This window comes from Tenrec ecaudatus, chromosome 15 (genome assembly GCF_050624435.1).
Source record: "Tenrec ecaudatus isolate mTenEca1 chromosome 15, mTenEca1.hap1, whole genome shotgun sequence".
Lineage (NCBI taxonomy): Eukaryota > Metazoa > Chordata > Mammalia > Afrosoricida > Tenrecidae > Tenrec > Tenrec ecaudatus.
This window is the reverse complement of record NC_134544.1, coordinates 78,255,364-78,267,717: the sequence shown is the minus strand read 5'-3', so window position 1 is coordinate 78,267,717 and position 12,354 is coordinate 78,255,364.

Sequence of the window (12,354 nt, the reverse complement as noted above, 5' to 3'; positions counted from 1 at the left end):
ACATGATTTATACGTAACCCATTTGAAGAAAAAGTTAATAAAATTGTTTCTTCAAGTTGTCATTATTTGTGTGCTGAGGAAAGTTTATGTTCTTCACATCTTCCCTATGAGGAAAGAGTCTTCAAGTCCAAGAGGTTGCTGTAGATATCCAACTGTGTGCAGAGAAAAAGTATGAGCAGGGCTGAACAACTATCCCCACAACTTATTAATGGAAACCTTCTAAATCATTAAATTGCTTTAGAGTGATGTGAATACTTTGTACTCCACAGTAAGTTTTAAATCTCTTAAGCAGTACAGTTATTTTACGGGAAGTGATCTTTTTCCCTGTTGGTGACTCACTCGGTCATTCCGATATTTAGCAGACGTTGAATCATGCCTCCTCTTAAATTCAGCATGATCGATAGATTTCAATGATCCTCAAACTTTGGACTATATGTTCAATGTACCATGACATTATGGAAAAATGGAAATGATTCCTAAAGCTTCCTGCCCCTTGGATTTTTCTACCTCTTTGAGCAATTCATTTAGCATCAAGCTTGGCCTAGATGAAGAGGACCCCGGGCTTGGTGAATGGAAAACACAGGTAGAGGATTGTGTTCTCCTGAGGGTTCAGCCAACATTCAACTCCCAGAGGAGCCAATTCTTACAAAGGTGCCACTGACACTCATCTCCACTTACTCTATCAGGTGGAGCCTCAGAATACATTTATTTATATTCATGCTCTTTATAAGTTGGTGTAATATATATGGGACTGTTGGACTTTATTCACAAGAGCATGGAACATGTTTGTGTCACTATTTTTCTTGGTGGCAGCCCACAAATGCAAGTAGCTCAGGGATTCAGACACAAAGTTCTGGAAATACCTCACCCTACCCAATGGTTCACTGGATTCTCCCTTGTCCTGAGGCCTCCTGTCCCAGCTGCAGATGCACGAGTTGGACCAGATCTGGGGTGACAGGTAGGCTTAATGTGCCAACCTAGTAAATAAGAACACATGGGATTTATAAGGTCGCTTGATTTGACAGTAGGCTCAGCAAGCCTCGCACCCCCCTCCCCCTTGCTCTCTGGGGATCAGTGTGCAACAGCTTTAGCTAGTTTTCTGCCTCAACTTGTGAGCTACACTACTTGTGGGAATGCAATCCATGGATCTTGTTGCTAGAACTTGAGGTACCTTCTAGACCTGCTTTGCCATGCTGCTGGTGTACACATGGCTTGAGCTTGAGGCTGTCAGATCCCGTCTCTTGCATTGCTTGAGTTCTATATCCCATCCACAGCTTCTTCGCTAATCTCCTGAGCTGCTGGTGACCCCACCTGCTGTTTGCTGCCTGTTGCCTGACTACCTGCATTGCCAGAGGCAAGACTCAGCTGTCTGCTTCCATATTAACTTCCATGGAAGTGAATTGAACTGAGCCCTCTGTACTGCGGTGTGGACTAATTAGCTGTTATAATCCTTCCTGCTGTATCTATCCATAAAAAATCATAAGTGTCCTGGTTTTGGTTAGAGAACCCTTAATAATACATTTAGTGAGATTCCCAGATCTGTTCTTCACTTGTGAATTCTTTAGATGCTCTTCTACTAGTGTTCCTGTGAGCTGTGATGGTTCAGGCTCCATTAAAGAGATGGAAATATGTCGTTACAATATGGAGGGGAGGGAAGTATAGTTGCACCCTCATGTTTTAAGTACAGGCCACGAGAGACCCCTTCAGCAGTCATATTTATTTAAAGCTGAGTTGTGTTGCTGCTGATAACATGGGCCCATATATTTCAATAAATGCATTTTAATTGTGGTGCTGGAGAAGAATATTATTATTACCATGGACTGCTTAAAGGACAAACCGATCTGTATTGGAAGACGTAAATCCAGAGTTATCCTTCAAAGCAAGAAAGCAAGACTTTGTCTTATATATTTTGAACATATTTTCAGGAGAGACAAGGCCCTGGAGAAGGACCTCATGTTCGATAAAGCTGAGGAGTGGTGAAAAAGAAGAAGGCTCTCTAACAGACTGATTGACACAGTGGCTCCATTAATGGGCTCAGGCATGGAAATAATTGTGAGGATGGGGCAGGACCGTGCAGTGTTTGGTTTGATTGTGCATACAATCCCTATGGGCCCGAGGCACTTCGATGGTACCTAACAACAGCAAGGAGCAGATCATGAGCCCTGCATCCTAAAGCATCACTGAGTGGGTTCAAACCACCAACCTTCAGTCATGAGGGCACACTTCACAATTATCCCTTTCTAGGGACTTCAGTTGCCTGAGTCTTAATGTAAACTCTGTTCTTGAGCTTCATCAGAACTTTGATGCTTGGGACACCTGGCATAGGAACAGTTGCTTTTTCTGCATGTGAGAATGTTTCCTACTTTTACAATACAACTTTTGAATTATGAGATAACAGAGGTATAACCATGAAATTAAAATAAGACAGATTTCCTGGGGGAACAGGGCACTAACCCTCACAGGGGGAGGGTGTTGATTGGGTTTCCCCAGGGAAAGAGAGACAAGACTTCAACCTGGAGCTCCAAGACAAAATGTAACACACTGACTTGAAGCAGGGAACTGATAGAGAGGCCTGGCGGGGTGAGGGGGAGGAGCCCCATTACCAACTAAGTGTACAGCACCACCCTCCCCCCAAGAAGAATTCACTTCAGAGGATAGCACTGACGGTACAGCTCAAAAAGAGGGGAAGAGGGACTGGTCTGGTCAGAGCACACAGGAGCCAACGAGGGGGCTTAGGGAGGAAAAAAAGAAGAGTGACACACATTCTGGCTCACCAAGCCCTGAGGACAATGTTCTTGCTCAAAAAAGCACTGCACAGAAATGACCACTCGGCCAGCCCAACCATGGGACACAGTGTTCCTCATTGACCCATAGCACCATTGGGAACAACACTAGAGACACAGAGCAGGAATTGTGCCCACCATCAGACCACCATGCCGAAGCCAGCCCCTGGGGTCATGCAGCAGAGCAGCAGGGGATGCAGAGCAATGAAGTCCCCAGGGATAGAGGCAGTGCCAGGGCATGGCACCCCATCAGACTTGACTGGAAAGCACCCATGATGGAAAGCCAGCAGACCCTGAACTAGTCCTATGTTTATGTGTGTATGCGTGTGTGTTGTTGTTGTTGTAACTATTGTTTTACTTTTTGTTGTTGCTTCGTGGTACTCAGTCTTGTGATAGTACATATCATGTCTACCTGGAAGGATAGGTGGCATAAACAAGCCACAAGAGAGAACAACGTGATGACAGTTCCGGAGGGACATGGGGGTAGGGGGAGCGGGGGAAAGGAAGAGGGTGTTAACAAGCCCAGGGACAAGGGAATAACAAGGGATCCAAAATCAGTGAGTGTCAAGGAGGGTGTGGGAGGTCTGTCAGGGCTGGATCAAGGGCAATGTAACCAAGAGTAATTCCTAAAGCTCAAATGAAGGCAGAACATGACAGTGGGACAAGAGGAAAGTACAAAGAAACAGAGGAAAGAACTAGGAGGCAAAGGATAGTCATAGAGATTTAAATTCAGGCATATAAAGATGCAAATATATTTATATATGACAAGGGGGGAATAAATCTATGTAGATTTATTTATAGGTTTATTATTAAGGAAACAGATGTACAGTGGGCCCCTGCTCAAGTACTCCCTCAACAAAAGAACACTTTGTTCTAACAATTCGGCAGTCTGGGATGCTCACCTTCCTGGCACAATCGCTGATGACAATGGGTGCACAAGCAAATGTGGTGAAGAAAGCTGATGGTGCCCGGCTACCAAAAGATATAGCACCTGAAGTCGCTGAAGACAATTGGTGCACATGTAAATGTGGTGAAGAAAGCTGATAGTACCCAGCTCCAAAAAGATATAGCACCTGAAGTCTTAAAGACCTAAAGATAAACAAACAGTCATCTATCTGAGAGACAACAAAACGCACATGGAAGAAGCACACTGGCCTGTCCCGACTCGATCGCTGAGGACAAAGTGGGTGCATATGCAAAAGTTGTGAACCAAGTTGATGGTGCCCGGCTATCAAATGATTTAGTATCCGGGGTATTAAAGGCTTGAAGATAAACAAGGGGCCATCTAACTGAGAAACAACAAAGCCCACATCGTATGTGCACACCAGCCTGTGAGATGACAAGGCATCGAAGGGATCAGGTATCAGGCATCAAAGACAAAAAAAAAAATCATAGCATTGTGAATGAGGGGGAGTGCAGAGTGGGGACCCAGGGCCCATCTGGGGGAAATTGAACATCCCCTTGCAGAAGGGCTGTGGGGAGGTGACGAGCCAGTCACAGTGCAGTGTAGCAACGATGAAACATACAATCTTCCTCCAGTTCTTAAATGCTTCCTCCCCGCCACTATCATGATCCCAGTTCTACCTTATATAACTGGCTGCACTGGAAGATGTACACTGGCACAGGTAAGAACTGGAAATACAGGGAATCCAGGACAGAAGAACCCCTCAGGATCAGTGGTAAGAGTGGCGATATCAGGAGGGTGGAGGGAGGGTGAGGGAGAAAGGGGGAACAGATGACAAGTTCTACATATAACCTCCTCCCTGGAGGACAGACAGTGGAGAACTGGGTGAGGGAGATGTCAGATGGTGTAAGATATGATAAAATAATAATTATTTATAAATTATTAAGGGTTCAGGGGAAGGGGGAGCGGGGAGGGAGGGGGAAAATGAGGAGCTGATACCAAGGGCTCAAGTAGAAAGCAGGTGTTTTGAGAATGATGATGGCAACATACTTACGATTGTGCTGGACACAAATGATGTATGTAAAGATTGTGAAAAGAGTTGTATGAGCCCCTAATAAAATAATTTTTGAAGAGGACCTGATGCAAGGGGCTTAAGTGGAGAGCAAATGCCTTGAGAATAATTGGGGCAGGGAATGTATGGATGTGCTTTATACAATTGACGTATGTATATGTATGGATGGTGATAAGAGTTGTATGAGTCCCTAATAAAATGTAAAAAAAGAAAAGAGGAGAAAAAATGATTAGGGCAAAGACTGTACAGATGTGCTTCATACAACTGATGTATGTATATGTATGAACTGTGATAAGAATTGTATGAGCCTCTAATAAATTGTTAAAATTAAAAAAAGAAAAAAATAATAATTTTTGAAATTTGACAGCAATAAAAGATTTTAGGTGGAATAAACTGTAGCCAGTTTATCAGCAGGCAGAGAGCTGCATTTGCATGTCCCCTTATATTTAGAAACAGAGGAGTAGAGACCATGGGCCAGAGCATTCCCTCAGACTTAGAGAAACACAACACCCTCAAAGGAAAATAGAGCACTCAAACTGGTTGTTTATAAAGCATTTCTTTGTTACATACTATCAATTATTTTAAAAAGTAGTTTTTATTTTACAAACTTTATATTACATATACAACAACCTTTGTGGCATGAGAGCTTGCAATGCATCCTCTCTCCTTCCCCCTTAAGATGTGAATACACATGATGATAGTGGACGACTCCATTACCTGTTTCTTGTGTGGGAACATTATTGGTTTTCTTTCCTTCCAAGGAATTTCCCCAGTCCAATGATATTTTAAAACTGTGGGCATGGAGTTCTTCATAAAACATGTCCAGCAAACCTGAAGAGCGGTGTCTCCTCTGGTTTCTGACCTGGCGGATTCCGGTTCTCCTTCTCTTGTCATGATCGGGAAAACTGGCCATTTTTTCACTTGACTTCATCTTCTCAAAGAGTCAGCTTTAGTTTAATTGGCTCACTAATTGTGTTCCTTCTATTGTAATTATTTGTGTTTTTATATTTATTCATTCCTGCCTGCCCTGCTAAGCTATGATATGGCATACTCACCTTTTTCTAGTTCCATTAGTTGGAAACTGAGGTAATTAACATCCGAGTTGTATTTCAACATGATACAGATGTTTGTTGCTACAAATAGCTCACAAAGTGCTCCTCAGTTAAGTCCAACAGTTTGTTCTGTTGTGCTTTCATTTTCTTTCTCTCTCTTTTTGTAATGAATCACTATGCTTTAATGATGTTCAATTTGTAACCATGAAAATACATCCTTCATATCAGATATTGACATGATGATTCATAACAGTAGCAAAATGACAGCGATGAAGTAGCAATGGAAATAGTTTTATGGTTACCGGTCACCACAACATAAGGAACTGTATGAAAAGCAGCATCAGGAAGGTTGAGAACCACTGATTTATAGTCTCAGATAAGAGATTACATTTTGACCTAACTAGTGTGGCACAATGGACTTTGCAATGCCCTCTGACTGATCACCCGGCTATTCACACCCAACTGTGACTGGAGGGCATTCAATGGAGGCTTCCTCTATGTGTGGAGCTGCAAATGTCTACTGTCATCCACAGCCTCCTGCAAATCAATGCCATTCCTTCATTTACATCGCCCTGTCGGCCCATTTTAAAGCTGTTTCAGTTTTTAGTTTTTAAAAAGTGGAGGGGAAATACAGAGGGATGAAGCCCCTGGTGAATCATCCTTGACCATGGACCAGAGAGGTGAATAGCCTGGCTAACATGCATAATGCATTGGAGAGCATATTTAGCACCCTATCATTTGTTCTCCCTTAGGATCCATTTAAGTTCTCGTTTTTAATAGTTTCTGCTTTTTTTCTATTGAGGTTATGTTTTACTTTGTTACTCTTGTTAGTTTATTTTGTTTATTTGTCTCAATGTTATTCTGTATATGAAATCCATTGTAGGTCAACCTATAGAAGCAGTAACTAGATGAATAGTTACTTAGGGGTATCGCAAGGAGGATGGGGGACATGGGTAACTAATAACAATTAGTACAAGACTGAAGAAAATGGTCTAAAACTGATGTGGTTATGATTGTACAACACTTCTTGATGTGATTGAACTAGTGAGTTGTATGATATGCGAATATATGCCAATAAAACTATCGATGGGGGAATATTTACTGTCTTGGCAATCCACAGGGTCTATAGGGTCTCTACGAGTTGGGTGCTTTCATTTTCATTCAGTCCCATTGTGTTGGAGAGGGTTCTCTAGAGAGACAAACCAGATTGCTAGTAATTATATATAAATATATTTATAAAGATAGATATATAATAGAAGAAATGAACCGTTAAATTATATACAGATAGATAATATAAGGAATTAACAGTTAAATTATAAAGCAGTGAGGCACTAGCAGTCCTTTAACGCTTGAGAGTCGCCAGTTGCCAGTCCCCTTCTGTAGAGAGAGCTGGGCTATATATCTCCAGGCAGCCAACAGCAAGGCAGGTCCCCAACTGTCATCAACTGTCGGTCCCCAGCTCCAGAGGTGAGCATTCCAATCGTGTAGGCTTAAAGGGACCTCAACTTACAGCGACACAGTCCACAGGCTAGGCATCCCACAGGTAGTGTACCCCTTTAAACTGAGGAACAGAACAAGCAAGGTGAGACTCACCGAGCCATTTAGCCCTCTGCCCTTCAGTTAATCCTACTTGTGTTTATCGGCCAGGCTGGAACAATAAAGTATCGCACCAATACACCAATCCAGGATATAAAATCCTTAAATACATGTCATAGCTATCAATGATGCAAACAACATTTATTTATAAAAAGGTATACTTGCACACATGTGATTTAGTGTATGAATAAAATCTACAAATTAATGAAAATTGCAATATCTTTGGGGTATTGTTATGAATATTAAGGAACATGTCATTAATGGAGCAAATATTTTGGAGGGAACGGAAACCCTAGAGGTTGACCGGATGGTCCTGTGCCTCCCTATTGCTCTGGCTCCAGAAGACCCTGTGTTTTCTAAAACCATGTGATCCCTATAGACCACTGTCATTATATCAGGGACATTGTGTTTGTAAGAGCACTGAGTCCTCTCACTGTTGCTCTCACACAGCAATGGACCGCTGTGCCCTCGGGGTCATTGTGCTCAGCTGCAGCGAGAACTGCTTGGTGGGCATTCTGGAGCTTGAGCATCACTTCCTTAGCGATGGGCGGGGTTTCTTCTACTAGAATATATTGCTCACAGACTACTACAAACTCTTCTGCAGGTTTTGGGAGTTCCAGCTCTGGCAACATGGAGTCATCAGACACAGCGAAGCTTAGTGAGAGGATCTGTGAGGGATTCATCACTCCTGGGTCCAAGTCTTGGAAAACTGGGAACAGGGAAAATAATCACTGATGACAAGTAACGGAATCCTATATCAACCTATTTTTGGAATCTTGACACGACTTGTGAGAAGTAACCACTAGGCAGAAGACTCTCCACAGGAAATTCATGACTTATGGACAAGGTCAGTGGATCCTACAGAACTCTGCTCATGATGTAACATTTTTCACTGTGCTTGCAATTTCACCTGGAAATGGATGAGGTACTTTGCATATTAGAAGCCTATGAAATAAAGTAAAGATGTTCCTAGCCTTCACAGACACTGAAAAGCGAAAGGATGACCCCATCATCTTCTTTGGAATAAAACCAACGTGAAGTTCACTGCCATACAGCTGATTCTGACTCATAGCGACTCTAGAAGATAAATTATAATTTTATGTTGAAAAGCACTCAGGAAAAAGAAATGTGTGAAAAGCATGCAGGAAAGGGGGAGCCCAGTACAAGGATCTACATGTGACCTCCTCCCTGGGGGATGGACGACAGAAAAGTGGGTGAAGGAAGACGTCGGACAGGGAAAGATATGACAAAATAATAATTTATAAATTATCAAGGGTTCATGAAGAAGGGGGCTGGGGAGGGAAGGGAAAAATGAGGAGCGAATGCCAGGGGCTTAGGAGGAGAGCAAGTGTTTTGAGAATGATGAGGACAATGACTGTACAAATGTACTTTACACAACTGATGTATGTATGGATTGTGATAAGAGTTGTAGGAGTCCCTGATAAAACAATTTACAAAAAAAAGAAATGTGTGGCATGTTACCAACATGACTCTTGCTGAGAAACAAAGACAGGAGCTGCATGACAGTGACAGGGGTCTGCTTTCCTTGGAGCGAGCAAGGACTGAGCAGGAAGATTCCCCAAGGAAAGCTCCTGAAGAAGACAGTGGACCAAGTTTACAGTTTTAGGCAACTATTCCAATAAATTAGCATGCCAATGTATAGGATGATGAATGTTTAACACATTTCACAGGGATGGTCAGTGAATACAAATTAGGGTGGGGTTACGATTCTTTACAAGATAGGGTCTTTGTAGTTCTTGGTTCCAAATGTTGTCTTATTTGGTCTGGTGATGTATCTATGGTGACTTTTGGTTCCTTGAACAAAGTTCTTCTCTTCCATGTGATCTGTGACCTGAAGGTGGACATGCTAGCCTGGCCAGGTTTAGTGAAAACTGATACGTATGTGGTATAAAGGGATATTTTTCTGAGGAAAGGGCTCAACAGAGGCAGAGTCTCAGGAAGGAAAATGCAGAATAATTCTGGCAATAAATGAGGTATTCTGACATTCTGTGACAACATCCCATATCCAAGGGGAAGCTCGACAAGCTGTGGGATCTGCATTGTTACACAAAGTTAAGCAGGTTGGGGAATGGGCTCAAACAGATTGTTCAATGTTCATGGTTGTTCTTACTCTGTAGTCAGATTCCCTCTAGCTATTTATTATATTTACAACAAATAGAATCTTGCCACAAAAGATTAGTTATTGAAGGCATAAAGATAACTTTTCCCAGAGATGGTAAGTCCATTGTTATTGTTCCTTTTCTCTCTCTCGTTCTTTCTTTTTTTTAAGGAATTTGGCAGTGATTTGCAAATATCATTCCTCAAGAAATGTACATAGTATTTCCTTTTTCTCTTCCTCCTTCCAAAGACCAAACTGGAGTTTGAGTTAATAATCAAACAGTTTATTGCAGGAACCAAGCAATCCTGGAATGGACAATAATAATTGTAAGGATCCACAAAGTACTGCAGTGAAGAACTTTTTCAGAGTTCAAATTCCAAAAGTTCCTGACACTTCCAAGAAAACTCCAATTATTTGATCTTTATTACTTTTGTCACAAATAGACAAAAGATTGAATACTTTGAACCTTTTTAATTTATTTTGTTTTTAAATATTGGGGGTGAGAATGAATGCTCTACCTCACTGCTGTTGTGAGAGTAACTGGGAGGAAGGAAGGAGGATGCCTGGAGGTTTCCTGAGCTATGTTGATTTAAAAACTCAGTTCAAAATAAACAGTAATCATATACAACTAAAAAAGAGTTGGAATCTGGCCTGCATCTTTTGTAAAAGCCTTTCCTTGTTTGAAGAGAGTTCTTTTGCTCTCTTCACAAGAAAAATAAAAAGGTGTTGAAGGGGCGAGGGGGGGCACAAAATCATGGCTGGTGGCAGGTTAACTAAACACGGCCTCAGGTTTGACTTCCGGAAGAAGCAAAGGACCATGATTAGGATGGGGACAACAATGAAATTTTAAAACCCCACAGGATTGAATCACAGCCCTCTCTTTTCCAGATGTGATTCATGCAGTGTTAGCTACTACTCTGATATCTGTCAAAGGCAATCCAGGATACGTAAGCTCCAGAGAAAGTGCTAAATGAGTAAGTCTCTCCTCTTCCATCCAGAAGAGACTCACCAACACCCTTCAGAACTTTACATGACCTTTCTTTACAATGCAGGTCAGGGGTCAGAAAGAAGCCATCAAGGCTGAAAGTATGTGAGATTCAAACTGAATTTAGTGGGCTCGTTATGCTCAGGTGAATGAAGGTCCTAGTAAAGGGTGCTGCTAGTACTATGGATTTCCAGAAGAACAAACCGATCTTGAAAACGTACAGCCAGATTCCCTTTGGGTTCAAGGATGGCAAGACTTTGTCTCATGTACCTTGGACATGCTCTTGAGAGAGAAAGTCCCTGGAAAAGGACAACATGGACGGAAAAGCTGTACAGCAACTCAAAGAGGAAAACCCCCAAGAAGATGAATGGACACATTGGCTACAACAATAGGCTCAGACTGAGCCACAATGTTCGGGATGATGCAGGACTTGGCAGTGTGTCAATCTGTGAGCATAAGGTCAGTGATTCAGACCTGACAGGAGAGCACTGTGTTAGTCTGGGTAGACTAGAGAAACAAATCCTCATAAACTCATATGTATATAAGAGAGAGTTTTATATAAGAGCTAAGTATACATTAAGAAAGCATCCCAACTCAGGTCAGTCCAATCCCACAAGTCCGACCATTAGCCCTTATGTCCGACAACAGTCTACAAAGCCCTGCTCAATCTCACAAAACACACACAAACGTGCTCCAAATGCAAGCAGGGTCACCCAAAGAGAACACGTTTCAGCAGGGTTTCCAGACTAAGTGGAAACCACTGAGAATGAATCCATTGCCACTCCAGGCACTGAGCCTCACCTCCAGGTCGCCCTCATTATCTCCAGGCCTTGCCTCTTCCCACAGACACCACCCCACCCCCTCCCCAGGTGATGCAATTTCCTGCTGACCCCACTTCCTCTGTCTGAGAAGGAGCCCAGTGAGCGCCCCAGGAGTTCTACCAGAGTGAGTTTCTGCTTTTCTGTGCTGATCCCTGGCGTGGAATCCCTGCAGGCCTGGCGTCCCCAGCTGTGTCCGGCTTCCCGCGGACTTTACGCTTCCCGCACTCTGTCCGTCAGTTTCAGGTCGCCGCGACCCCCTGGGACATTTCCGGTGAAACCCTTTCTGAATTGGGTGCAGGCCTCACATAGGTCTGGAGACCGCTGGCCGCTTTTCTTGCTCAGAGCTCCTCCTGCACCCTCACCCCTGGCTCCAGAAAGGCGCGATTGGGGCGGGTTCTTGCCTAGGCCCGTTCCCTCCATGTCAGGTCTCGGGCACTAGAGCAGGGGACCCCGGAATGGCCTTTACCGAAAGGAGAGGCCAGCCTTGAGGTCATCAGGCCGCTCCACTGCTGACCGAGGTCTGTGTTAGAGCTTAACTTCTCAGCACCTTCCTTTGAAAAAGGGTACCTTAGCAGTGACCGCCCCAGATCCCCGCACAGACTGAGGCCTCACTGGAATTGCAGAGTCCCACATAGAGTAAACCTCATTGAACGCCTTCTGACCAGGAAGCAAAGTTGTAGGTAACATGGCCCTCAGGCACAGGGTGTTAGCTATCGAGACCCTCGCCCAGACCACTCACTGAAACAGATGGAAACAGTAAAGCTTTATTCAGACAAATTCGAATCTGGGCTCTCACCAGCAACTGAGGCAGGCTCAGACTGTAAGGCGAGTGCCCCGAACAGCTTCAAAGGGAAGTTATTATACTTCCTTGTGGGGCGTCTTGCCAAGCAAGGGGAGGGGGACGGCAAGTTCTTGTGTGAAACTGGCAAAGCATTCTCAGAAAAGTGAAACAAAACAGTTTTTAAGTCTAACAAAGTAAGTTTTACATTTAAGGTCAGTTTATCCCCAGTGGTCTGCCAAAC